At 39.9% G+C, this 26,769-nt stretch overlaps 1 pseudogene; it reads left to right on the forward strand.

The window, feature by feature from the left end:
* Nucleotides 1-6,821: 6,821 nt before the first annotated feature.
* LOC127094349 (uncharacterized) lies at nucleotides 6,822-7,749 on the forward strand (annotated as a pseudogene).
* The last annotated feature ends 19,020 nt before the right edge of the window (nucleotides 7,750-26,769 follow it).

A 26,769-nucleotide genomic window follows, 5' to 3' on the forward strand; every position in this document is an offset into this window, starting at 1 on the left:
ATGTGCTTGAATATTGTGAAACTGAACCATATAATTATGTGTTGGATGCCATAAGCCATGCTGCAGGTTGAGGTCCTAATGTTCTCAAATTTCAAACCCGTGGCCGCTCGCTAGCTCCTCGCTAGGCGAGCCCGCAGCGAGCCTTCGCTAGGCGAAGCAGAGGCGACCAGGCCAGGGGCTGCTTCGCCCTTTTGCTGCCCATTTCATGTTTACCTGATGATAATCCTGCATTATTTGGCTTAAATTCCTGGCTGTTATATTTATCTTATGGTGCAATTTCCCATTATATTTTATCTCGATGCTTTAATCCGTGTGTTCATGGTGTAAAGGCTAGCATACTTCCGAAGAAATAGCCGGCTAGGTACTCCGCTTTATGCATGGGAAGCTTTCATGGAGATGGATTCTAAATTGTTTCACTTTAACGTGAAGATTCATATTGATTGCCTAATTAATTTTAATGTAGTGATCCTTAATGTGTTGATTTTGATGTATCGATTTAATGCGGTATCACCATAATTACCTAATGAACTTAAAACATGGACTTTAAATAAATGATATCGGACCCCTCTTTATTACCCCACAATGTCGATATTACGGTCATGTCCCGCGAATGTGGGGATACACTTAGCAATGGCCCTTCGATTAAATCATCATAAAATAAATCATAGTCCCTCGGATGTTGCCTTCAAAAATACGATTTTGTCCCTCGATGACCCTTCGGTGTAGCCTACGGTTAAATGATGATAGTCCCTTCGAATGCTAAGGTATCCTCACAACTGTTGCCTTCAATGACCTACCGATGACCCTACGATGACCCTTCTACATCCCCAGGATAAAACTACTTACTTCTCAATAGTAAGGACAGTTTTACCCTCATAAGGATAGGAAGTGCCCGGAAAGACCTCGGACAGGTATAACCTTAATTGCTCATTCATAATAAAAAATACTTTTCACACCTCACACCTTTCAAACATCTTTTTTTAGAAAATCACCACTTAGCATACATCCGTACTAGGATCATTGCCGAGTTATATTTTTCTAAACTACTTTCAAAAAAAAACTATACGAGATAACCACTTTGTATACATTCATGCAAGAATCATTACAAAGTTAAATTCTCGTTTTCAAAACATTTTTCATACATTTCTCAACCACTTTTTTGAAACAAGGAAAACATAAATGATTGAGCAATTAAGAGCCCATGGATAACCATGGATACAAAGGGTGCTAATACCTTCCCTTTGTATAAAGTACCTCCCGAACCTAAGAATTTAAAATTAAGGTCTTTCCTGTTCTTTTCCACCTTTCCTTATGGGATAAAAGAAAAGTCGGTGGCGACTCTTGCTAACCGCGACATTGCGATTACAAATCCAAAAAGTCCAGTTCACCGTATGACAGATGAACTGAAAACCAACCGATCTGTACCAAGCCATATAAGTACGACTTGGTTTTTCTTCAGTTGGCATGACTGCGTCAGTTAACACATGGTCATGACGGTGCTTCCATTTGCGACACTGCGATCTTGCGAAGCTTTGCCATGGATTGAAGTTCCATTGGTCGTTAACTTTACACAGATGCCATTCTCCTAGACTAGCTGGGGGATCTGGGATATTCTGGAGCATACCGAATTGCAGCTTCACACGATCACTGTTGTGCATCTCCATAGTTGTGAACTGTATTATCGGTGTGCATGCAGTCCATACGGCTGCGTCTTCAGCGTTGACGTCATGGTCATGATCCAAATTAAGGTATGGACGCCAAATGAACTGAAATGTGAAAGAAGATAGGATTATAATCAATGTATAAAAAGTTAACAAAATATAACGAAATAATTAAGTTATTTTGCTTACGTCTGTCGGTCGAAGGTGATCCAACAGGTTGCGATACTGAGTAATATAGTGTCTTGGACATCTGTTGTAACTCATACCACGTGCAGACCATCTACACCAAAAAGTCAAAAAAAATTAGTTAGAGGTAATAAATTTTAAAGAAGTAATTAAAGATATAGCAATTTAAACAACTTACTTTTGTGCATACGGAAATGTGAAAGGGTTGTTATTGACCGGTGCTAGAGACGGTAGTCTTGACCAACCCCATGCTTGTAGCAAAACAGCACATCCAAAAAATGTAGATATGTCTTTGTGTGAGTTTTTGCACAATGAGCTATAGAGATAGGCTAGACAAGCAGATCCCCAACTGTAACTTCCTATTCTATCTACATGTCTAAGTAGAGGTAAGTACATAATATGCATGCTAGAACCACTACCTTCGGGAAATAAAAACGAGCCAATTAACAGTATAATGTAACACCTAGTTTTTATTATTCGAGCATCTTCGGTAGAATGCTCATCTAAGTATAAACTATTATAGTACGACTTAAGGCGTGAGAGTAGTATACCTTGACCTCTTGCATTATCATCTAACAAATCAGTGTCTAAGAGCTCCATGCAAATTGAATTTGCATAGTTGGTTTTACCATTAACAGCCTTACCTTCAATGGGTAGTCCCAAAAGCATGTAGACGTCTTCTAATGTCACAGTACACTCACCGGTTGGGAACCAAAATGTGTGTGTCTCTGGTCTCCATCTTTCTCATAAAGCTAGAATGAATTTGTTATCTATGGACCAAGACAAAATCTTGCTTATATGACCAAAACCGGCGAGTTCAACATAAGGTTGAATCATCGGGTCCATATGGACATATTCGTGGACCCGAGTTCGGAACCTTGATACATCCTATAAAAGAAAGAATAAAAAACTTGACTAAGTTGGTATGTTAAAATAAAAGGGGGTTGGTGAAGATGAAAGATAAAAAGTTAACAAAAGAAAAAACTTACATATGTTGCGATGTTTGCAACCATTCCTCTATGTGCTTCCTCTATGAAACTAGAAGAAGTTGTTGAAGATGAAATTGTAGAAGAAGTATTGTAGAGGAAGTAGTGAGAGTGGTGGTGTGGAAGAAGTGTCGATGGAGTGGATGTATTTATAGGCAAATGGATGGGAGCATGAAAAGTTATGCTTGCATGGTGTCTCCACTTGAATTGGCGACCATGTACAACCTTTAAGAGGGGTCGCCATTCAAATTGGCGCCTCCATAGGGACATGCATGCAAGACCTAGGTCTGATTGCTTAGTTTCGAGGTCTGAATGCATGGTGTCTCCACTTGAATTGGCGCCCATCTGCAAGGAATGAGTGAGGGCGCTAATTCATTTGGAGTGTGTGTTTGCATGTCTGACACGTGACTGTCTTGTCTCTTGCATGCTGAACATGTCACTTATTAGTAGCTTGCATGGTTGACACATCATTTTGGAGTAGCTTGCATGTGCGACACGTCATTTTGGAGTAGCTTGCATGTGCGACACGTCACTTCGGAGTAGCTTGCATGTGAGACACTTCACTCCTCTATTTAAGTGTCTTACTATCAACATCCAAGACACTTCACTCACATTCATCTGCAGTAAGAAAATAGTTTTCACCTGCACAATATCATCTTCATCATTATACAGTGTCAACGTTCACTGCAACGGTGAAACATACGAGTCTGAGCTATATGGTTTTTGTTTTTGAAACACTGATACCATTAGACTCACGATCAAGAGAAATGCAACCTTCTTGCATTTGAAAAAAAGAATACAATCTTGTATAGGATCGGGTATTGTGTCAAAGATCACATATCAAAATCCAATATTTTTTTAGAATAGTCAATGCAAGTATTTCCCCCTTAAGGTACGAGACGATGAAGATGTTGAATACATGCTTGTTAGTCATGAACATTCAGGCTGCAACTGTATTGAGTTATACATTACTCTTGAACCATGTATACCATCTCAACAGTCTCAACTAACTGGTCAGGATGAATCTGGTGAAGATGATCCACAATGGTCAGATAACGTCAACCCAGAAGCAGAAGCAGAAGTGGACGTCGTTGATGAAGAAGAAGAGGAGACCGAGATACAGGTTGATCACATGCTGAACAACGACGATGAAGATGATGATCAACCACCACCAATACCTCCTACTCATGTCTACAATCCGCCTCAACATATGACAAATATGGATCTTCACGACGATGAAACATCCAACAGTGTTTTCTATAATCCGTATCCGAGATCAGAAGGCGAATTAAAGGTGGGAGACATGTTTCGTACCAAAGAAGAATGTGTTCTGGATATCAAAAAATTCCACATGAACAACTCTGCTGACTTTACAGTGAAACGCACTGATTCTAGAAGGTATGTTATCGAATGTTGTAACATGCTTTGTAAGTTTCGTTTGGCTGCGTCTTACAAGAAGAAAAACGACTCTTGGGAGATCGGTTCAATAGACCCACCTCACAGTTGCATTGCAACTAACGTTGAACAAGATCATCGTAAACTAAGCGCAGCGTTGATATGTCAAGACATTCTGTTGTTGGTTAATAAAGACCCATCACTGAAGGTGAGTATAATTATATCCCATATCAGATCAACATATAATTATACTCCATCTTACAAGAAAGCATGGATTGTGAGGACAAAGGTTGTTGAACAAGTTTTCGGCAACTGGGAGGATTCATACAAGGAATTGTCACGGTTTTTATGGGCACTAAAAACATATGTCCCAAGAACTGTGGCAATTATGGAGACATTGCTAGCGATGATGCCAGACGGAACCTGTGCTACAGGTAATAGAATCTTTCACTGTCTCTTTTGGGCATTTGACCCGTGCATCAAAGGTTTCGCATTCTGCAAACCTATTATTCAAATTGATGGAACTTGGTTAAACAGAAAATACAAGGGTACTTTACTCATGGCGGTTGCACAAGACGGAAACAACAATGTCTTTCCCATTGCCTTTGCTCTTGTTGAAGGTGAAACGGCTGGTGGATGGGGTTTCTTCCTTCGACATATCAGAACGCATGTGGCTCCACAAGCCAATCTCTGTTTGATTTCTGATAGACATGCTGCCATTGAGAGTGCCTACAACAACCATGACAACGGATGACATGATCCTCCTTCTACCCATGTCTACTGTATCAGACACATTGCACAAAACTTCATGCGTGCTATAAAAGATAGGAATCTTCGCAAGAAGGTGGTGAATCACTACGCCAAATAAGGGAAAAGAGGGCGCTTTTTTTGGCCTATAACAGCGCTTTAAAGCGCCCTCTAATCTGGCGCAGGCATAGGTAAAGACAACGCTTTTTTTCCTGGTGAAAGCGCTGTCTAAAGTGGCTCTTTAAGCCCTTTAAGGGCCACTTTAGAGGGCGCTTTTTAAAGAAAGCACCCTCTAAAGTGGAAACATTTAAGGGTTTAGAGGGCGCTTTTACTGGAAAGCGCCCTCTAAAGTGGAAACTTTTAAGGGTTTAGAGGGCGCTTTTACTGGAAAGCGCCCTCTAAAGTGAAAATTTAAAGGGTTTAGAGGGCGCTTATTTTGGAAAGCGCCCTCTAAAGTGGGTGGTTATTTAATTTTTTTTTTTAAAAAGCGCTTGTCATACCCCGATTTTGGTCCTGAATTTTTTATTTTTGTTTGGCACTTGGCCTAAAGTTCATTTGCATACATTCCTAACTCCATATTTTTGTTACACATTGATCATTGTCTATGCCTTTTTTATCATGGTGCTAAAATGGATTTTAATCATTTGACTTTTGTAATTTTTCAATTTTTGATTTTAATTTCAAATTAAGTTCAATTCCCAAATTTCAATTTAATTTTAATTGTTATTTTTACTAATGATTCAAAACTCTAATTGATTTTAATTTTCAAATAGATGTTAGAATTGATGTCAAAGGTAATTTTAACAAATTATTGAATTAATTTGATTTTAATTGGGTTTTCTACTGATTTTTTTTCATTATTATTTAAATTGATATTGAAATTAGTCTTGGATTATTTCTAAAAAATCCATTTTATATCCATAGTACATTTCAAAATCAAAATGGCATTACAACATTATCATGAATTACAAAGTCATCTTCCAAAGGACAAACAATTCCATTTCCATATCAATACATTGCTAGTATTTATCCATGAGAATGAGCATTGATACTAAAATGTGACATTACATGTTGTTCTTACAAAAAGGTTCTAATCCTACACTAGCTTTTACGCTACATGACATGTTCCAAATACTACACTTCATGATCACTATGGACCAACACTTTGGCATGACAGTCCATCCCATCAACAAGCCCACATCATAACCTGCAAGGCACACATCAATAACTCACAATGACAGGGTGTTTGTACGTGAATACATCCAACATCAAAGATAACGACTCATGCTCACACGGATGCCTCATTTTTACAAGTGACAGGATACTGTCATCGAGCAACCACAACATGACATCACATGTTCAATTCATGGCAGCAACTTCACACTAGCATCAACCCTACTAACATGTACCTGCAGCCAGACAAGCTAACCATTTGCATGAAACACAATGCCATAACAGACCCAACACATATCGACATCAAGTTGCAGCAACCGTTCAATGCACCCTCTCCGGCTCAATTCTGCAGCAAACAGGTTAAGGCATTGAAATAATCCTAGCTAACAATGGACAGTTGCAATCTGTAGCAGAAACACAACAACACAATTCAGCATGACTAACATAACAAAATTAGTTACTAACTTTAATACCCTCAAACCCAAACTCTCCAGCAAATTCTGAAGCTGCTAGAACATGCTAAGAACATCCCAACTGGAAAATAAACAGGAATTGAACCTAGAGCATCATTGGTACCGAAGTCAAGCTACAATATTCTACTGCCACTTCTAGAGGATGGAATTGATATTAATAGTCCAGATGAACTCAATCCTCTTGAAGATAGCATGTTGTTATGGGAGGCCACACTTTCCCAAGCTCCGAATCATCTGGTGCTGCTGCTGCAGTTTCAAAGTCCCCGGGTGATGGAACATTATGCAGTACAACGTTAACGTGAGAAAACCGAAACCAATGCTTCTTCTGCAGGATTTGCTGATAGCATAATGAAGCTTAATTTCTTCAAGATGATTAGTGATTCCTTTGTTCCTGCATTGAAAAGTACAAAGATGGAGTGGTCAAAGCCAATCGTTGACACAAAGTCACATCTGAAAATCAATCATTTAAAAAAAAAACTTGCGGTGTGAACCACTACTAACCCTCACATACCGTCTCTGAGTGCCTTCTTTGGTCAGCATTTGGCCACCGTTTCAGAGGCTGCTGGTGTACCTCCTGATCCTTCTCTACTCACTTGCCAAAGGTGCGAAACTGTTCTTCATCCCGGCTTTAATTCAACTGTACGAATTGAGAAGAATAGATCAAAGGTCAGACACAGGCAAAAGAAGGTTGGCAACATCGCCCAAAACAATGTCGTGTACAAGTGCCATTTCTGTTCACATCAGAATATCAAGAAAGGTACCCCTAAGGGACATTTGAAAAAACTATGCCCGACAAAAGATAAACCATCCTTAGAATCAACACCCGCCACAAAACCAATTGTACACAAATCTTTAAAATCAGAGAAACACATGGTAAGCAAAGATGAAGGCGGTGAATTACACACTGTTGGTTCAGAAGTTGTAGTTAAGGACGTCGCCCCTATGAAGGGTCTGGAAACCCCGTTTAGTACAAGTACACCAACATTGTTAGAAGCAAAGAAGAGAAATAGAAACAAATCCTCGTCCAAGAATGCGTTTGAAACTCCAAGCCTGTCTGCAAGAATAAACCTCCTGAGCACGAATCCGAACCGAAGCCATTCATGCGTTAAGTATTTTTCACTGCAGTAAAAGATAAAGAATTAGTCAAAGCATTAAAATTTCAAAGACTTCCCAAATTGGAATAGGGACGAAATTCAACCAGAAAGCTGGGTTCAGATTTACCAGTTCCGGATTATAGCATAAAACGGCTAAACTCGTTTCTGAGCAAAAAAGCGCTTCTGGAAACTTCCTCCTTTCGAACCTTTGGGCACCAATTGAAACCCTAATTCAGAGCATAAATAGAAAGGAGAAGAAATCAGTAAGGGGATAAAAAAAAAGACGAAAAAAAGAGGAACGGCGGAAAGGATACCAAACCCTAATCACCAAATCAAGGACAAACCTGTGAGCTTCATCGTTGCCGTTTGTCATCGCCGAAGGTGAGTTTTTCGTTTCAGACATTGCTTTGCTCACACGATTGATTGAGATATGGGCGTCTGGGTTTGGGACGTGATGGTAGCGATGGGAGAGTTTGAGAGTTTGAGTGAGAGCGTTTGAGAGAGAGGTTCGTGAACGAGATATGGAGAGGCGGTTTCGAGAGAGAACGAGATGGAAGGAGGGCGTGAGAGTTTGAGAGAGCATCGTTGAGATTGGACGAGACGGAGAGATTGAGAGAGGAAGAGTTCTGAGAGTTGGTTCATTTTCTTTTTTTTCATTTATTATTTACTTTAAGCGTGGTTTAAAACCTTTTTAATTCCATTTTAAGTGACTGTTGGTTTTCCCAGTAGATATTAATATTGGCTATTAAAGTTGATTCTTTTTTACCATTTCCAACTTATTCCCCTTCGGAAATCCAACAGACAAGTGGTTGGAATTAATTAGGTTATTCTACCCTTTTTTATTATTTAGTTTTTATTATTTTTTATTTTAATCCTTTTTAATTTATTTTAGTTTATATATTTAAGTTAGTATAAAAATAACATCTGGTTGATAAGTGGTCTGGTGGAGAGGGTGGTTTTCATAGTCTCAAGAGAAGTGGGTTCGATACTCGTATATAGTACTTTTTTAGTATTTCATTTTTTAGCATTTTATTTTTTTTAGCATTTCATTTTTTTTTAGTATTTCATTTTTTTAGTATTTCATTTTCTTTTAGCTTTTATTTTTTAGTATTTTATTGTCTTTTAGCGTTTTGTTTCTTTTAATAATTTTTTTTTTATGTCCATGCTTCTTTATTAATTTCATCATATATTCGAAACCATTTGAAAACTAAAAAAAAATCATACTTTTCTCGATTTAATATCGAGCCCTTTTTCACACCCTTGTAAGTCGATTGCTTTTTTAAGCATCGCCGTCAACCTCACATAGCTTACTCTTGGGCTTTCTTACAATGAGCCGGTTCTCTTGCACTTACACTCATGCATTATTTGTTTGGGCCCGATTTAATTATTTCATGATTTTGAATCCCCATTTGACAAAATGTACCCCACTTCCCCGATTTGTAATAATCTTGTACTGTTTCATTTCTTTATTTGTTTGACTATTTAGTTAGATACTAATACAAGAATAAAATCAACAATTTCAAAAAATACAAAAATAATGACTCGATCCAACGTCGAGTATTTTCTCAATAAACAAATCAATTCATTTCTCCCTCCTATGTCTTTCAAACTTTCACCAAATGCTTGATCCAACGCCAAGCCATTTTTTCTAATAAAAACTCAAAAAAAAAAATATTAATTCATAGTCAACACTTTTCCAGTAAAGGTGGAAATGGAACATGGTGTATACCATACACTCCTGAGGTTAAGATTCGAGACGTATGCCTCGCCAATCTTAACTCTCGCCATCGTCTAAAATTGTCAATGTGGTTTCGTCAAACCCTTTCTCAATCAAATCTAAGATACTTAAATCTTATTTAACACTTTTTCAATAAAGGTGGAAATGGAACATGGTGTATACCATGCACTCCTGAGGTTAAGATTCGAGACGTATGCCTCGCCAATCTTAACCCTCGCCATCGCCTAAAATTGTCAATGCGGTTTCTTCAAACTCTTTTTTCAATCAAATTCCAAAAATACTTAATTCCTATCTTAATCTCTTTCAATAAAGATGGAAATGGAACATGGTGTATACCGTGCACTCCTGAGGCTAGGATTCGAGATGTATATCTCGCTCATCCAAGTTCTCGCCATCACTCAAAATACATCCAACCGATCAAACTTTTTCTCGCCGCCGTGCGATTAATCAAAAACATTTTTCATAAATGAAAGATATATTGTCTTAAGTGATACAAAACAATGTTTCGGCCACGATTGTTGAGTAGAGATAAATGGCGCTTTTCCGAATGTAGATTTATAAATCCGTTCGATGTGTGGTATGCGTTCACTCCTCATCTGTTTTGGGTAAAATAATGTTTTCGTCGATTAATACAGTATGACTTTCGCTAAAATCGACCAACAAACAAACATTTTCTATCCAGAACTACGTAAGCCTTGATTTCTCTTTTGAGATACGTAGGAGCAGGATTTATGAATCTTGTCAGGCCCATTAATAAAAAACTTAGGTTTAGTCCTTCGTCAAAAATCCAAAAACATTTTCCTTTCTTTTATTCTTTCTTTCCCACCTAATAAATTGAAAAGCCTAATATTTTACCTAACACTAACGCACACAAATGACCTAATGGTTCCCGTTGAGTACAACGGACGTGAGGGGTGCTAATACCTTCCCCTTGCGTAATCGACTCCCGAACCCTGATATTGGTTGCGATGACCATATCTTATCCTTTCTTTGTCTTGGGTTATATCGATATTTCCCATTTCCTTTTTAGGAATAAATAAAGTTCGGTGGCGACTCTATTCAGTCCATCATTGCGAGCGCGCGATCGCGCTTCGCTTTAAGTCGTATCCCCATATTTTTCGAGGTGCGACAGATGGCGACTCTGCTGGGGACTTCCAAATCCCTAAGCGAGTCAAGCCTAGTTAGGACGTTTGTGTGCCTTTGTTTGTTTAATTTTATGGCTTTTCCCTTATTTATTGCTTTTAATATCTTTATTGTTATATTGATATATGTTGTATATTGGTTCTATTACGATTGTTGGTACTTGGGTATTTGATTGCAAACCATGTGGGAAAGACTCTACACCCGAGTCTAGAGTGAAAAAACATAAGATAGGACGATGGTTGAGTAGTACGGACTCCCGAGGTGTATACTTCGTAAGAGTCGGTACGAGAACCTCACTTAGAGTAGATCCTTTTGCAAATATTGTCGCCCGAGGTGTATACCTCGTAAGCGGCGATGTTTCAAAGGGGTCCATGACTCTAAGGACCTTTTAGAACATTAAACCTTTGGCCAACTAGAAATGATGGTTGCGTAGTATGGATTCCCGAGGTGTATACTTCGTAAGAATCGGTACGAGAACCTCACCCAGATTAGATTCCCTTGATGGAGTTGACGACCGGGAAGTATTTCCCGTAAGCGTCAAACATTCTTGTGAATCAATGACTCTGGGGATCCTTTGTAACAAAAGCCCTAGATCATACCCGGTGAGAACCCCATTTTGGAAAAGCAATCAAATTTATCCATACCTCGGACCTTTGAACCTAAAAAAAAAAAAAAAAAAAACATTGCATCCATTCATTCATTGCATATGCATAAAAAGCAAAACTCTTAGTTGTTTCGCATTATTTCAGGAGTCCAAGACTTGTTAGCAAGATGAATCCTGAGAGAAGAGGCACTTTTCAGTTCAAATACAAGAACGTGGACCTTACCAGCCTGCAGAAGTTGAGTGCCAAAATAACACCACTCAAACTCAACAGCTTTGTACAAAACTATGGAAGAATTCTGGACATCCTGAATGAGAAGATGGACATGATGACCGCAATGACTATTGCTCAGTTCTATGATCCACCTCTACGTTGTTTCACGTTTTCTGACTTCCAGTTGGCTCCTACCTTGGAGGAGGTTGAGAGGATCGTAGGCCGGAGCTTGAAGGACCATAACCCATTTCCTAAGCTCGATGAAGATATCCCTCCCAAGAGAATAGCTTCAGCTTTGGGTCTGAAAGTTGCCGAAGTCGTGGACAATTGGGATGTGAAAGGACCTTTCAGTGGTTTTTCTAGGAAGTTCTTGGAAGATCAGGCCAAGAAGATGGAAAAAGAAGGGGATTGGGAATCCTTCTATGCTGTGTTAGCCGTGTTGATATATGGGATAGTCCTCTTCCCAAATATTGACCATTTCGTGGACCACCTGGCGGTGAGAATTTTCCTCTCTGGTAACCCTGTACCGTTCCTCTTGGCAGATCTCTACTACACTCTCCATGATCGTCATGAGAAGAAGGGAGGAATCGTCCTATGTTGTGCACAGTTGCTACATGCCTGGTTCAGAACCCATATGCCCGAAGAAGGTCCTTTTGTCTCCAAGGAACTCAAGCCTTTCCAGAAGTTAGCTTCCCTCACCTCCAGTCATGTTAGGTGGTATATCAGGGATTGGGAAACCGAGAATGTGATTGTCAGCATTGGAGACTTCCCCAATGTGCCGTTGATAGGAACCAAGGGTTGCATCAACTATAACCCCATGTTATCTCTAAGGCAGCATGGATACCCTATGAATGGCCCTCCAAAAGCTGAAGCTCTAGAGCCTTTCATCTTACATGGTATTGAAGCGGATCATCCCATGGTGAAAAAGATCAAGAGGTCTTGGCAAGCAGTCATCAGAAAGGGTAAGGAGTTGGGTAAGAGAAATGTCATTGCCCAAGAGCCTTACACTTGTTGGGTTAGAGAGAGGGTTCAGATGATTAAACTCCCTTATCCATTTGATCCTTCCATCTATCCAGTGGTTCCTGAGCCAGAGCCCATATTACCTGAAGATGTAGAGAAGCTCAATGCCCGTATCAAGGAGTTGGAGTTGGAAAATGCTGATTTGAGAATCAGGCTTGGCCGAGTCTCGATAGAGAATGGGAACTTGAAAGACGATCAACAAAAGAAGGACAAAGAGCTTGAAGTCTCCAACAAAAGAGCCAGAGAGTCTGAAGCGAGGAGGGAGAAGTTTGGACAAGCACTCTATAGCACTAAATCTGTGTTCAAATCAAAGGAAGAGGAGTTGGATAGAGCTCTACTCCGGATTCAGAAACTCAACAAGACTTTGGAGCTGACCCTTGAGATGAAAAGGGAAGCACGGTTGATTTCTGAGATTCGTACTCGTGAATTGGAGAATACCATTCAGAAGTACAAGGATGCTCTGGAACGTGAGAAGCTGAAGACTGAAGAATCAGAAAGAGTTTGCACACGGTTGAAACATCATTTGGATCGAGCCGATGCCAGAATCCAGGCGCTTGAAGGTGGGGATCAGGATGCTGCCTATATGGTGTTGCTAAATGAATGCAGATATTGGAGAAACCTCTATAGGGACATAGAGGTGACCAAGGCTGAAGACGTACGCATTATCCAAGATCTCCAAGGGCTTTACACTGAGTGGAAGGGCAAATTTCTGAAGCTGTCCGGATTTGCGAGTTCCATCATGCAAGAGCTACCTGAGAAGCTGCAAGAAGCTGATTGGTGCATGTGTCCAGAAAACACCCCGCATCAAGTCTATAATTTCATTAAGTTTTGTAAGGCAATGTTAGAAGGGTTAACTACCGACCTTGCTACGGTTCGGAAAGCCCATAAACCATGAGCACGTTGTTTGTATTTGAACTTGAATATGAGATTAATGAAAAATCGCTTTTGAGATTCGTTTTATTGTGTTTCATTGCCTTATTATTTTAAATATTTGCAAACAAGTGTTGTGACATTTTGAAATGAATGATTGAAACTAACCAAGAGTTTTGCAAACAAAATGCATCCATACATGTATTCATGCATTTTTCAAAACAGAGTCTCATTCTGTCCTTTCTTCCTCCAGTTTCACGTTGAATTTTCAACACCAATATAATACTCGTGCCCGAGCTCGTCAAAGAATGGCAGATCAAGAGCATGAATTGGAGCGAGTGAGCTCAGAGCTTGAGGACCTGCGTGGAAACATGGGGCAGGTCATGGAGATACTACAGGTCATCAGGGCAAAGCTAGACACCCAAACAACGGTTGTTTCTGAAATCGCAGGTCCATCGATTGAACCCCAACCTGCAAGGACGGTACCAACAACCTGGCCAACCTATGGTCTACCTCCTGGTTTCACGCCTACAGTTGAAGGCGCCCCTGGTTTTGCACCACCTGCTCAGCAGACAGCTCCTCTACCGACCATCAATGAAAACCATCCAGTGGTTCACACGTTCGCACCTCCTCTCGTCCGGGCACATGTGCAACCCTACTTTGAGGACCAACAACACGCTCCAGACTTTTCAGATGAAGATGAGGAAAGGCAGGAGGACCTAAGAGGGATGAAGGAGAACTACCAGCTGCTTGAGAAGAGATTGAGGGCTATGGAAGGTGACCAAGTTTTTGGTGCTACAGCTAAGGAGATGTGCCTGGTGTCCGGTCTTGTGATCCCTGCAAAGTTCAGGACCCCAGATTTCGATAAGTATGAGGGCCACTCGTGTCCTAAGAGTCACCTCATTATGTACTATCGAAAAATGGCTGCGCATGTAGAGGATGACAAGCTGATGATACATTGCTTCCAGGACAGCTTGAGGGGTGCTCCCTCCAAGTGGTACCTAAGCCTTGATCAAAGCAGGATTCGTTGCTTCCAGGACTTATCTGATGCCTTCATCCAACATTACAAGTACAACATGGATATGGCCCCAGATAGGAGACAACTACTCAGCATGTCCCAGAAAGACAAGGAGTCTTTTAAGGAATACGCGCAAAGATGGAGGGAAGTGGCCTCGCAAGTCGAACCACCTCTGGCTGAGAAGGAATTAGCGGATTGGTTCATGGATACAGTTAAACCTGTGTTTTATGAAAGAATGGTAAGTAGTGTATCTGCAAGTTTCTCGGACCTGGTCGCTGTAGGCATAAAGGTCGAACTTGGATTAAAGAATGGAAAGATGGTGACTACCTCTGAAACATCCGGTAGTAATGCCAAAAAGTTTCCTGGAGGGTTTCAAAGAAAGAAGGAGGGTGTTACGAATGCAGTGTCAACCAGTCAAAGAAGGAGTCAGTCATGGAAGAAACAACACCAATTGACTCAACAACACCAATTTTCTCAACAACAACCGATTTATCCAGTACAATATGTCCAGCAACCGTATGTGGCAGCTGTCACGCCAAATTTTAACCCATCACAAGCTTCAGTTTATCAACCTGTTCCTACTCAACCAGCGCCGATGTACCAGCAGGCACCAGCGCCACCTGCTTATCAACAGCCGAGGGCACAGGCTCCTCGTCCACAAAATCCTCAAAATCAAAATAGGGTACAGAGAAGTAGACTTCCGTTTGCTTCAATCCCTATGACATACACTGAATTGTACCCATCATTGCTACAAAAAGGTTTAGTGACGCCCAGATCTTTGGGTCCCCCACCAAATCCTTTACCTCCATGGTACAATCCAGATGCCCATTGTCCTTTCCATGGGGGTGCCCCTGGACATGATTTAGAAGGATGTTATGCTTTAAAGCATATTGTGCGAGACCTGGTTGAGAAGAAGATTCTTTCATTTCGAGACGTCGGACCCAATGTCAAGAACAACCCTTTGCCAGCACATGGTGATGTTAATGCCGTCGACGATGCTTCTGATGTGTGTATAATCAAAAACGTGGAAGATGTTAAAACTCTGTTGCTAGCGCTTCATGCAGGATTGGTGAGGGCTAGATTGATTGACGCATGTCACGATAGTTGTGAGGAATGTGCCATTCAGCCAAAAGGATGTAAAGTGGTACGAAATGACATTCAGAATTTGATGAATCAAGGTGTTTTACAAATTTCTGGTCCAACAACAAACGAGGAAGTTTCGGTCATTGAACCTGTTTTTAACATACCAGAACCGTTTGAGGTGACTTATCACAGGAGAGACGTTGTTCATCCGTCACCCGTGGTAGTTTGCATGCCTACCCCATTTCCTTTTGAAAGTACCAAGGCAGTACCCTGGAAGTACGACATAACAGTGGTGGATGGAGTGGTAGATGGAAAGCCCAAAATTGCTGAAAGTAAGGAAGTTTTGGAGAATGTTGACACCGATATCACCAATATCGCAGGGACAAGCAGGATGACCCGCAGTGGCCGAATTTATACTCCCAATTTTGATGTGAACCCTCAAGAGCCAATAAGGGGAGCTACAAATGTAAATCCTACCCCAGAACAGGGAGGAGCACAGCCGGCTGTGCAAACAGATGAAGCAAGTGAGTTCCTAAGGATAATAAAGAAATCTGACTACAAGATAGTTGATCAGTTGCATCAAACGCCATCAAAAATATCTATCTTGTCTTTGCTTCTGAATTCCGAAGCTCATAGGGAGGCTCTGCTAAAAGTGCTTGCTCAGGCTCATGTTACCCAGGATATCACGGTCGGCCAATTTGATGGAGTGGTCGCCAATATCACAGCTTGCAATACTTTAAGCTTCAGCAATGAAGAGCTACCCAAAGAGGGGAAGAATCACAACCGTGCTTTGCATGTATCCATAAAGTGCCAAGAAGATGCTCTTGCCAGAGTTTTAGTTGACACTGGATCATCCCTCAATGTTCTACCAAAGAGGGCACTTGCTAAATTGTCTTACCAAGGTTCAGAATTGAAACCTAGTGCGCTTGTGGTGAAAGCGTTTGATGGCTCACGAAGGACAGTAGTTGGGGAGGTAGAGTTACCGATACAGATTGGACCGCATGTATTCCCCATCAATTTCCAAGTCATGGACATAAATCCAGCTTATAGCTGCCTTTTGGGACGCCCATGGATACATGCTGATGGGGCAGTAACTTCCACTCTGCATCAAAAGAGAAGTTCGTTGTCAATAACAAACTCGTTATTGTCTCAGGTGAAGAGGACTTTATCATCAGTCAACTCTCCTCTTTCCGTTATATTGAGGCTGATGAGGATGCCTTAGAAACCTCCTTTCAAGCCCTAGAAATATCCAATGCCACACTTGAAGAGGTTAAGGATCCTGTTGAGAAAGCTAGTTTGTCATTCGCTTCTTTGAAGAATGCAAAATCAGCAGTTGAAAGTGGAGGCCCTGCAGGTTGGGGGCAAGTTATCAACGTCAATGAGAAAAATGACCGTTTTGGTTTGGGGTACAAGTCTTCTGCTAATGAAGGAGCCCTGGTCCCTGCAAAGGACCGTGTGCGGAGCATTCAAGAAGTTTTCCTGAGTAAAGGATTTATTCATGGAGAACAAGTTGGTGCAGTGGAAAATGACACTGAAGATGAAGAAACATCGAATCTGATATACCGGTGTGAAGCAGCCTTGACAAACTGGGAAGCGGTTGAAATTCCAGAAGTTTTTCCTGTGTCAAAGTAATTGTTGTTTTCCTTTGTGTGTTTTTGAAAATCCTTAGCTCTGCCCAAGGCTAATGGATCATTTGTAGGGCCCCTTTTGAATTTCAAAAAAATCATTATGACAAATAAAGAGCATTTTGTTCAAATTCTTGTCGTTCATTTATCTGTTGTTTTTCTTAAAATGGCAATCCTTTCAAAAACTAAAAAAAATATTTTTTACTTCTTTTGCATTTTATTTCCATTTTTCTAAAAAAAAACCATCATTAAAAAACATGCAGAATAATCAATAAACCAGTTGAATTCGATGACCCCGCTACTTCCTATAACTTTGAACTCCCCATCTACCAAGCGGAAGAGGAGAGTGAGGAAGATTGTGATTTCCCTGAAGAACTGGAAAGGATGCTCGAGCACGAGTCAAAGGCCCTTCAGCCACATCAAGAACCAGTGGAAATAATCAACCTTGGCACCGAGGAAGACAAGAAAGAGGTCAAAGTTGGGACTACACTTGAGGCAAGCATCAAGGAAAGATTGATCAAGTTGCTACATGAATATGTAGATGTATTTGCTTCGTCATATCAGGATATGCTAGGTTTAGATACTGACATTGTTGTCCACAAGCTACCACTACAGCCAGATTGTCCGCCAGTGAAGCAGAAGCTCCGAAGAGCAAGACCCGACATGGCTCTAAAGATTTGTGACGAGGTGAAACGTCAATTTGATGCCGGTTTTCTAGCAGTTGCAAAGTACCCTCAATGGGTAGCCAACATTGTGCCAGTACCCAAAAAGGATGGCAAGGTCAGGATGTGTGTTGATTATAGGGATTTAAACAAAGCTAGTCCGAAGGACGATTTCCCCCTGCCACATATTGACACTTTGGTAGACAACACTGCTAAGTTCGCAGTCTTCTCCTTTATGGACGGATTCTCGGGTTATAATCAAATCAAGATGGATCCAGAAGACATGGAAAAGACCACATTCATCACCCCTTGGGGAACATTTTGCTACAAGGTAATGCCATTCGGTCTCAAAAATGCTGGGGCAACTTACCAAAGAGCCATGGTCACCCTTTTCCATGATATGATGCATAAGGAAATTGAGGTTTATGTGGATGATATGATCGCAAAATCTCAAAGTGAAGAGGATCACATAGACCACTTGCAAAAGCTATTTGAGCGTCTGCGGAAATTTCGACTACGACTGAATCCTGCTAAATGCACCTTTGGTGTCCGATCTGGAAAGTTGCTTGGCTTCATTGTTAGTCAGCGAGGAATTGAGGTAGATCCTGACAAAGTCCGAGCTATACAAGAGATGCCTGCTCCACGCACCGAGCGAGAGGTTAGAGGCTTCCAGGGACGTTTGAATTATATCTCAAGGTTTATCTCACATATGACGGCCACATGTGAGCCTATCTTCAAATTGCTTCGAAAAGATCAAGCAGTTGAATGGAATTCTGAATGCCAAATGGCTTTTGAGAGAATCGGACAGTACCTGCAAGAGCCCCCTATTCTAATTCCACCTGTTCAAGGGAGACCACTCTTTATGTACTTAACCGTGCTTGAAAAGTCAATGGGATGTGTGTTGGGACAACATGACGAAACCGGTCGAAAGGAACATGCTATCTACTATCTAAGTAAGAGATTTACCGATTGTGAAACCCGATACTCACTCTTGGAGAAAACTTGTTGCGCTTTAGCATGGGCCGCTCGTCGTCTAAGACAATACATGATTTGCCACACTACTTTGTTGATCTCAAAAATGGATCCAATAAAGTACATCTTTGAAAAGCCTGCTTTGACTGGAAGACTCGCCCGTTGGCAGATGTTACTATCTGAGTACGACATCCAATATGTGTCTCAGAAAGCCATAAAAGGGAGTGTGTTGTCTGATTACCTGGCAAACCAGCCCGTTGAAGATTACCAGTCGTTGAAGTTTGACTTCCCGGATGAAGACATTATGGTAGTGAAAGACTGTGAAGTCCCAGGACTTGATGAAGGACCTGAACCCGGATCTCGGTGGAAACTCATGTTCGATGGTTCCTCCAATTACATGGGGCATGGCGTAGGAGCTGTCCTGTTGAATCCAAATGGTGGATACACTCCTTTTACAGCAAGGTTGTGTTTTGATTGCACGAACAATATAGCAGAATACGAGGCGTGCATCCTAGGCATTGAAGCAGCCATCGATCTCCGAATCAAAATCCTTGAAGTATGTGGAGACTCAGCCTTGGTGATATACCAAGTCAAGGGCGAATGGGAAACCCGTGATACCAAGTTGATCCCATATCGTGCCTATGTCATGGAATTAATAAAATACTTTGACGTTATCACCTTCCGTCATATCCCGAGAACTGAGAATCAAATTGCTGATGCTTTGGCTATGTTGGCTTCAATGTACCAAGTCAGATTCCATAATGAAGCACCTCTCATTCAAATCGAGCGGAAAATTGAGCCTGCCTACTGCCAGTCAGTTGAAGAGGAAGCCGATGGTAAACCCTGGTTTCACGACATCAAATGCTTTTTGCAAAATCAAGAATATCCAACAGATGCCACAACCCTTGACAAGAAAACATTGAGGAGGTTAGCATCCAAATTCTTCTTAAGCAATGGTGTGTTGTACAAGAGAAATCATGACATGATTCTGCTCAGATGCGTGGATGGACGTGAAGCGGACCTGTTGATCAAGGAGATTCATGAAGGATCCTTTGGAACTCATGCCAATGGGCATGCCATGGCCAAGAAGATTTTGAGAGCTGGTTATTACTGGTTGACCATGGAATCCGACTGCTTCAATTATGCTAGAAAATGTCATAAATGCCAAATCTATGCCGACAAGGTACATGTGCCTCCGACTCTACTAAATGTTTTGACGTCACCTTGGCCTTTCTCAATGTGGGGCATCGACATGATTGGCGCCATCGAGCCTAAAGCTTCCAATGGTCACCGCTTCATCCTGGTTGCCATTGATTACTTTACCAAATGGGTAGAAGCCGCCTCTTACGCTAATGTGACAAAACAAGTGGTTGCACGGTTTCTCAAGAAAGAGATCATTTGCCGTTATGGAATTCCAAGCTGGATCATCACAGATAATGGGACGAATCTGAACAATAAGACCATGAAAGAATTATGCGAGAGCTTCAAGATTGAGCACCATAACTCTTCACCATATCGTCCAAAGATGAATGGCGCTGTTGAAGCCGCTAACAAAAACATCAAGAAGATCCTGCAGAAAATGGTAAAAACCTATAAGGATTGGCACGAGATGCTACCTTTCGCACTGCATGGATACCGGACTTCCGTCCGCACTTCAACAGGGGCAACCCCGTTCTCTTTGGTATATGGGATGGAAGCAGTTCTCCCAATTGAAGTAGAGATACCTTCAATGAGAATCTTGATGGAGACCAAGCTAGAAGAGGCTGAGTGGATTCAAAATAGATTTGATCAGTTAAACCTCATAGATGAGAAGCGAATGACTTCTTTGTGCCATGGACAATTATACCAGAAATGGCTTAAAAGGGCTTTTGACAAGAAAGTACGTGTTCGAGAATTCAGAGAAGGAGACCTCGTGCTTAAGAAGATCTTGCCAATACACAAGGGCTCACGTGGGAAGTGGACTCCCAATTATGAAGGCCCATATGTTGTGAAGAAAGCCTTCTCCGGAGGTGCCTTGATTCTCACAACTATGGATGGTGAAGAGCTCTCACACCCCGTGAACTCTGATGCAGTTAAAAAATACTATGCCTAATAAAAAAAAACTCGCTAAGTTGAAAACCTGAAAAGGCGACTTAGGCAAAAAAGAGCGTCCCGGTGGATTGAAAACCCGAAAGGGCGATCCAGGCAAAAGTTAGGGGCATAAAGGCATAAACTGCATCAGTTGTTACTAATTAACACCGAAGAATTGGAGGCGGAAGATTAATCCAGTCACTCCCCTTAGAAGCAAGGTTTTGGGGGAATCATACCTATTAAGGATGTTAGTGGTCACTGAATTCAATGTAAACTTTTCCTTATTGCCATTTTCCAAAAATTGTAACACTCTATGGAGCTACGCCATTTGTGTGCTACCATTCTTGAATAAAATACAAGTTTTCCCAATCATTGTTAATTTGTGTTCATCTATGCTTTTCTTTGTTATGCAAAATGTCATTTATTTGTTGATAATGAAATTTTGAAACTTGGAGAAAGAATTTGAAACTTAGAACAAATTTACTTTGATACATGTGAAAATCGAAGGAAAATCATTTGTTTCCCCAAAAGCCTCAAGGTTGCATGAATATTCCTGGGTCACCAACAAAAGTCCCCATGGAATATAACTCCTTAATCCTCTAGAAGGATGAACCTTTGGTTATTTATAACTGTCAATCATGATAGTTTCTCCTCTGGATGCGCCTGTTAATTGTACGAGTATGAGTTATTGGTGTTGAGGAATCAGAATCTCTGTCCCTGCAAACACCCAGTCTGCCCAGTGTCAGCATAATCATGATCATTCATATATCATGCACAAAAGGAAATTCAAATCATGCATAGCCGAAATGTACTTCGTGCTCATTTTGCATTGACCCAGGTCTTGTTGTCGATCCTAGATCCTTTGACCTCTAATTCCAGCTTGTCTTTGGTATCCCTAAACCAACATCCGGTTTTCCCGGTCATTTTCAAGTCCAATTGTTGTTGGCAAAATCCGTTAAAGGGTGGTTGTAGTCCATTGCTTACGGTCAGAGTCCAATTCTTGTTATTCCAGTGTCAGGTCATACATGAACCTGTTCTGAAGATTCTTTCTCTGTTTGTTCAATACTATTCAGGTCATGTATGAACCTGTTGTTGAGCTTTTATTCCGGGGTCCGGTCATATTTGAACCTGCTCTGAAGAGTTTTTCCAATTTTTGTTCAATACTATTCAGGTCATATATGAACCTGTTGTTGAACCCTTATTCCGGAATCAGGTCATACTTGAACCTGCTCTGAAGTTTTTCCTTTTGTTCAATACTATTCAGGTCATGTTTGAACCTGTTGTTGAGCTTTATTCCGGTGTCAGGTCATACTTGAACCTGCTCTGAAGTTTTTCCTTTTGTTCAATACTATTCAGGTCATGTTTGAACCTGTTGTTGAGCTTTATTCCGGTGTCAGGTCATACTTGAACCTGCTCTGAAGTTTTTCCTTTTGTTCAATACTATTCAGGTCATGTTTGAACCTGTTGTTGAGCTTTATTCCGGTGTTAGGTCATACTTGAACCTACTCTGAAGTTTTTCCGACTTTTGTTCAATACCATTCAGGTCATATATGAACTTGTCGTTGAGCTTTATTCCGGTGTCAGGTCATACTTGAACCTGCTCTGAAGATTTTTCTCTGTTTGTTCAATACCATTCAGGTCATGTATGAACCTGTTGTTGAACCCTTATTCCGGTGTCAGGTCATACTTGAACCTGCTCTGAAGATTTTTTTTCTCTGTTTGTTCAATACCATTCAGGTCATGTATGAACCTGTTGTTGAACCCTTATTCCGGTGTCAGGTCATACTTGAACCTGCTCTGAAGATTTTTTCTCTGTTTGTTCAATACCATTCAGGTCATGTATGAACCTGTTGTTGAACCCTTATTCCGGTGTCAGGTCATACATTGAACCTGTTCTGAAGAGTTTTCTCCTTGATTATTCCCCAGCGTTGTCAGGTCATATATGAACCTGTTGTAGCATCTTTTCCTTTATTCGGGTTCGGTAAGTCATGTGTGAACTTACTATCGAAATCCCTTGTATTCTAAGTGTCGTTAATCAAATCTCACTTTGAATACTCCCCAGTGTGTGCCTGTTTCTCCAACAGGATTGTTTCCCCAGCAAGTTGTTTCTTACCATTCGTCTATCTCCCTTTGGATCATCAGTATTCCCCACATATTGGTCTGTCTAGTAGCATCTCCTGTCAAGGGTCCACCATATCCCTAGCAGGGAAGAAAATTAAAAAAAAGAATCATGCATCCATGCATATCATATCATATCATATCATATCATATCATATCACATCATGTCATAGGGATTCAGGATCAAAATCCGGGTCTTCTTAGTATTTAACCATCTCCCACTATGATCATATGAAGAGTGTCCTGCTTCATATGATCTAGTAGAAGATACTTAAATAGGGGCAACTGTCATACCCCGATTTTGGTCCTGAATTTTTTATTTTTGTTTGGCACTTGGCCTAAAGTTCATTTGCATACATTCCCAACTCCATATTTTTGTTACACATTGATCATTGTCTATGCCTTTTTGATCATGGTGCTAAAATGGATTTTAATCATTTGACTTTTGTAATTTTTCAATTTTTGATTTTAATTTCAAATTAAGTTCAATTCCCAAATTTCAATTTAATTTTAATTGTTATTTTTACTAATGATTCAAAACTCTAATTGATTTTAATTTTCAAATAGATGTTAGAATTGATGTCAAAGGTAATTTTAACAAATTATTGAATTAATTTGATTTTAATTGGGTTTTCTACTGATTTTTTTTCATTATTATTTAAATTGATATTGAAATTAGTCTTGGATTATTTCTAAAAAATCCATTTTATATCCATAGTACATTTCAAAATCAAAATGGCATTACAACATTATCATGAATTACAAAGTCATCTTCTAAAGGACAAACAATTCCATTTCAATATCAATACATTGCTAGTATTTATCCATGAGAATGAGCATTGATACTAAAATGTGACATTACATGTTGTTCTTACAAAAAGGTCCTAATCCTACACTAGCTTTTACGCTACATGACATGTTCCAAATACTACACTTCATGATCACTATGGACCAACACTTTGGCATGACAGTCCATCCCATCAACAAGCCCACATCATAACCTGCAAGGCACACATCAATAACTCACAATGACAGGGTGTTTGTACGTGAATGCATCCAACATCAAAGATAACGACTCATGCTCACACGGATGCCTCATTTTTACAAGTGACAGGATACTGTCATCGAGCAACCACAACATGACATCACATGTTCAATTCATGGCAGCAACTTCACACTAGCATCAACCCTACTAACATGTACCTGCAGCCAGACAAGCTAACCATTTGCATGAAACACAATGCCATAACAGACCCAACACATATCGACATCAAGTTGTAGCAACCGTTCAATGCACCCTCTCCGACTCAATTCTGCAGCAAACAGGTTAAGGCATTGAAATAATCCTAGCTAACAATGGACAGTTGCAATCTGTAGCAGAAACACAACAACACAATTCAGCATGACTAACATAACAAAATTAGTTACTAACTTTAATACCCTCAAACCCAAACTCTCCAGCAAATTCTGAAGCTGCTAGAACATGCTAAGAACATCCCAACTGGAAAATAAACAGGAATTGAACCTAGAGCATCATTGGTACCGAAGTCAAGCTACAATATTCTACTGCCACTTCTAGAGGATGGAATTGATATTAATAGTCCATATGAACTCAATCCTCTTGAAGATAGCATGTTGTTATGGGAGGCCACACTTTCCCAAGCTCCGAATCATCTGGTGCTGCTGCTGCAGTTTCAAAGTCCCCGGGTGATGGAACATTATGCAGTACAACGTTAACGTGAGAAAACCGAAACCAATGCTTCTTCTGCAGGATTTGCTGATAGCATAATGAAGCTTAATTTCTTCAAGATGATTAGTGATTCCTTTGTTCCTGCATTGAAAAGTACAAAGATGGAGTGGTCAAAGCCAATCGTTGACACAAAGTCACATCTGAAAATCAATCATTTAAAAAAAAAACTTGCGGTGTGAACCACTACTAACCCTCACATAGAAATAGAAACAAATCCTCGTCCAAGAATGCGTTTGAAACTCCAAGCCTGTCTGCAAGAATAAACCTCCTGAGCACGAATCCGAACCGAAGCCATTCATGCGTTAAGTATTTTTCACCGCAGTAAAAGATAAAGAATTAGTCAAAGCATTAAAATTTCAAAGACTTCCCAAATTGGAATAGGGACGAAATTCAACCAGAAAGCTGGGTTCAGATTTACCAGTTCCGGATTATAGCATAAAACGGCTAAACTCGTTTCTGAGCAAAAAAGCGCTTCTGGAAACTTCCTCCTTTCGAACCTTTGGGCACCGATTGAAACCCTAATTCAGAGCATAAATAGAAAGGAGAAGAAATCAGTAAGGGGATAAAAAAAAAAGACGAAAAAAAGAGGAACGGCGGAAAGGATACCAAACCCTAATCACCAAATCAAGGACAAACCTGTGAGCTTCATCGTTGCCGTTTGTCATCGCCGAAGGTGAGTTTTTCGTTTCAGACATTGCTTTGCTCACACGATTGATTGAGATATGGGCGTCTGGGTTTGGGATGTGATGGTAGCGATGGGAGAGTTTGAGAGTTTGAGTGAGAGCGTTTGAGAGAGAGGTTCGTGAACGAGATATGGAGAGGCGGTTTCGAGAGAGAACGAGATGGTAGCGTGGTTTAAAACCTTTTTAATTCCATTTTAAGTGACTCTTGGTTTTCACAGTAGATATTAATATTGGCTATTAAAGTTGGTTCTTTTTTACCATTTCCAACTTATTCCCCTTCGAAAATCCAACAGACAAGTGGTTGGAATTAATTAGGTTATTCTACCCTTTTTTATTATTTAGTTTTTATTATTTTTTATTTTAATCCTTTTTAATTTATTTTAGTTTATATATTTAAGTTAGTATTAAAATAACATCTGGTTGATAAGTGGTCTGGTGGAGAGGGTGGTTTTCATAGTCTCAAGAGGAGTGGGTTCGATACTCGTATATAGCACGTTTTTAGTATTTCATTTTTTAGCATTTTATTTTTTTTAGCATTTCATTTTTTTTTAGTATTTCATTTTTTTAGTATTTCATTTTCTTTTAGCTTTTATTTTTTAGTATTTTATTGTCTTTTAGCGTTTTGTTTCTTTTAATAATTTTTTTTTATGTCCATGCTTCTTTATTAATTTCATCATATATTCGAAACCATTTGAAAACTAAAAAAAAATCATACTTTTCTCGATTTAATATCGAGCCCTTTTTCACACCCTTGTAAGTCGATTGCTTTTTTAAGCATCGCCGTCAACCTCACATAGCTTACTCTTGGGCTTTCTTACAATGAGTCGGTTCTCTTGCACTTACACTCATGCATTATTTGTTTGGGCCCGATTTAATTATTTCATTTTTTAGCATTTTATTTTTTTTAGCATTTCATTTTTTTTTAGTATTTCATTTTTTTAGTATTTCATTTTCTTTTAGCTTTTATTTTTTAGTATTTTATTGTCTTTTAGCGTTTTGTTTCTTTTAATAATTTTTTTTTTATGTCCATGCTTCTTTATTAATTTCATCATATATTCGAAACCATTTGAAAACTAAAAAAAAATCATACTTTTCTCGATTTAATATCGAGCCCTTTTTCACACCCTTGTAAGTCGATTGCTTTTTTAAGCATCGCCGTCAACCTCACATAGCTTACTCTTGGGCTTTCTTACAATGAGCCGGTTCTCTTGCACTTACACTCATGCATTATTTGTTTGGGCCCGATTTAATTATTTCATGATTTTGAATCCCCATTTGACAAAATGTACCCCACTTCCCGATTTGTAATAATCTTGTACTGTTTCATTTCTTTATTTGTTTGACTATTTAGTTAGATACTAATACAAGAATAAAATCAACAATTTCAAAAAATACAAAAATAATGACCCGATTTTTAGTATTTCATTTTTTAGCATTTTATTTTTTTTAGCATTTCATTTTTTTTTAGTATTTCATTTTTTTAGTAT

This window comes from Lathyrus oleraceus, chromosome 6 (genome assembly GCF_024323335.1).
Source record: "Lathyrus oleraceus cultivar Zhongwan6 chromosome 6, CAAS_Psat_ZW6_1.0, whole genome shotgun sequence".
Lineage (NCBI taxonomy): Eukaryota > Viridiplantae > Streptophyta > Magnoliopsida > Fabales > Fabaceae > Lathyrus > Lathyrus oleraceus.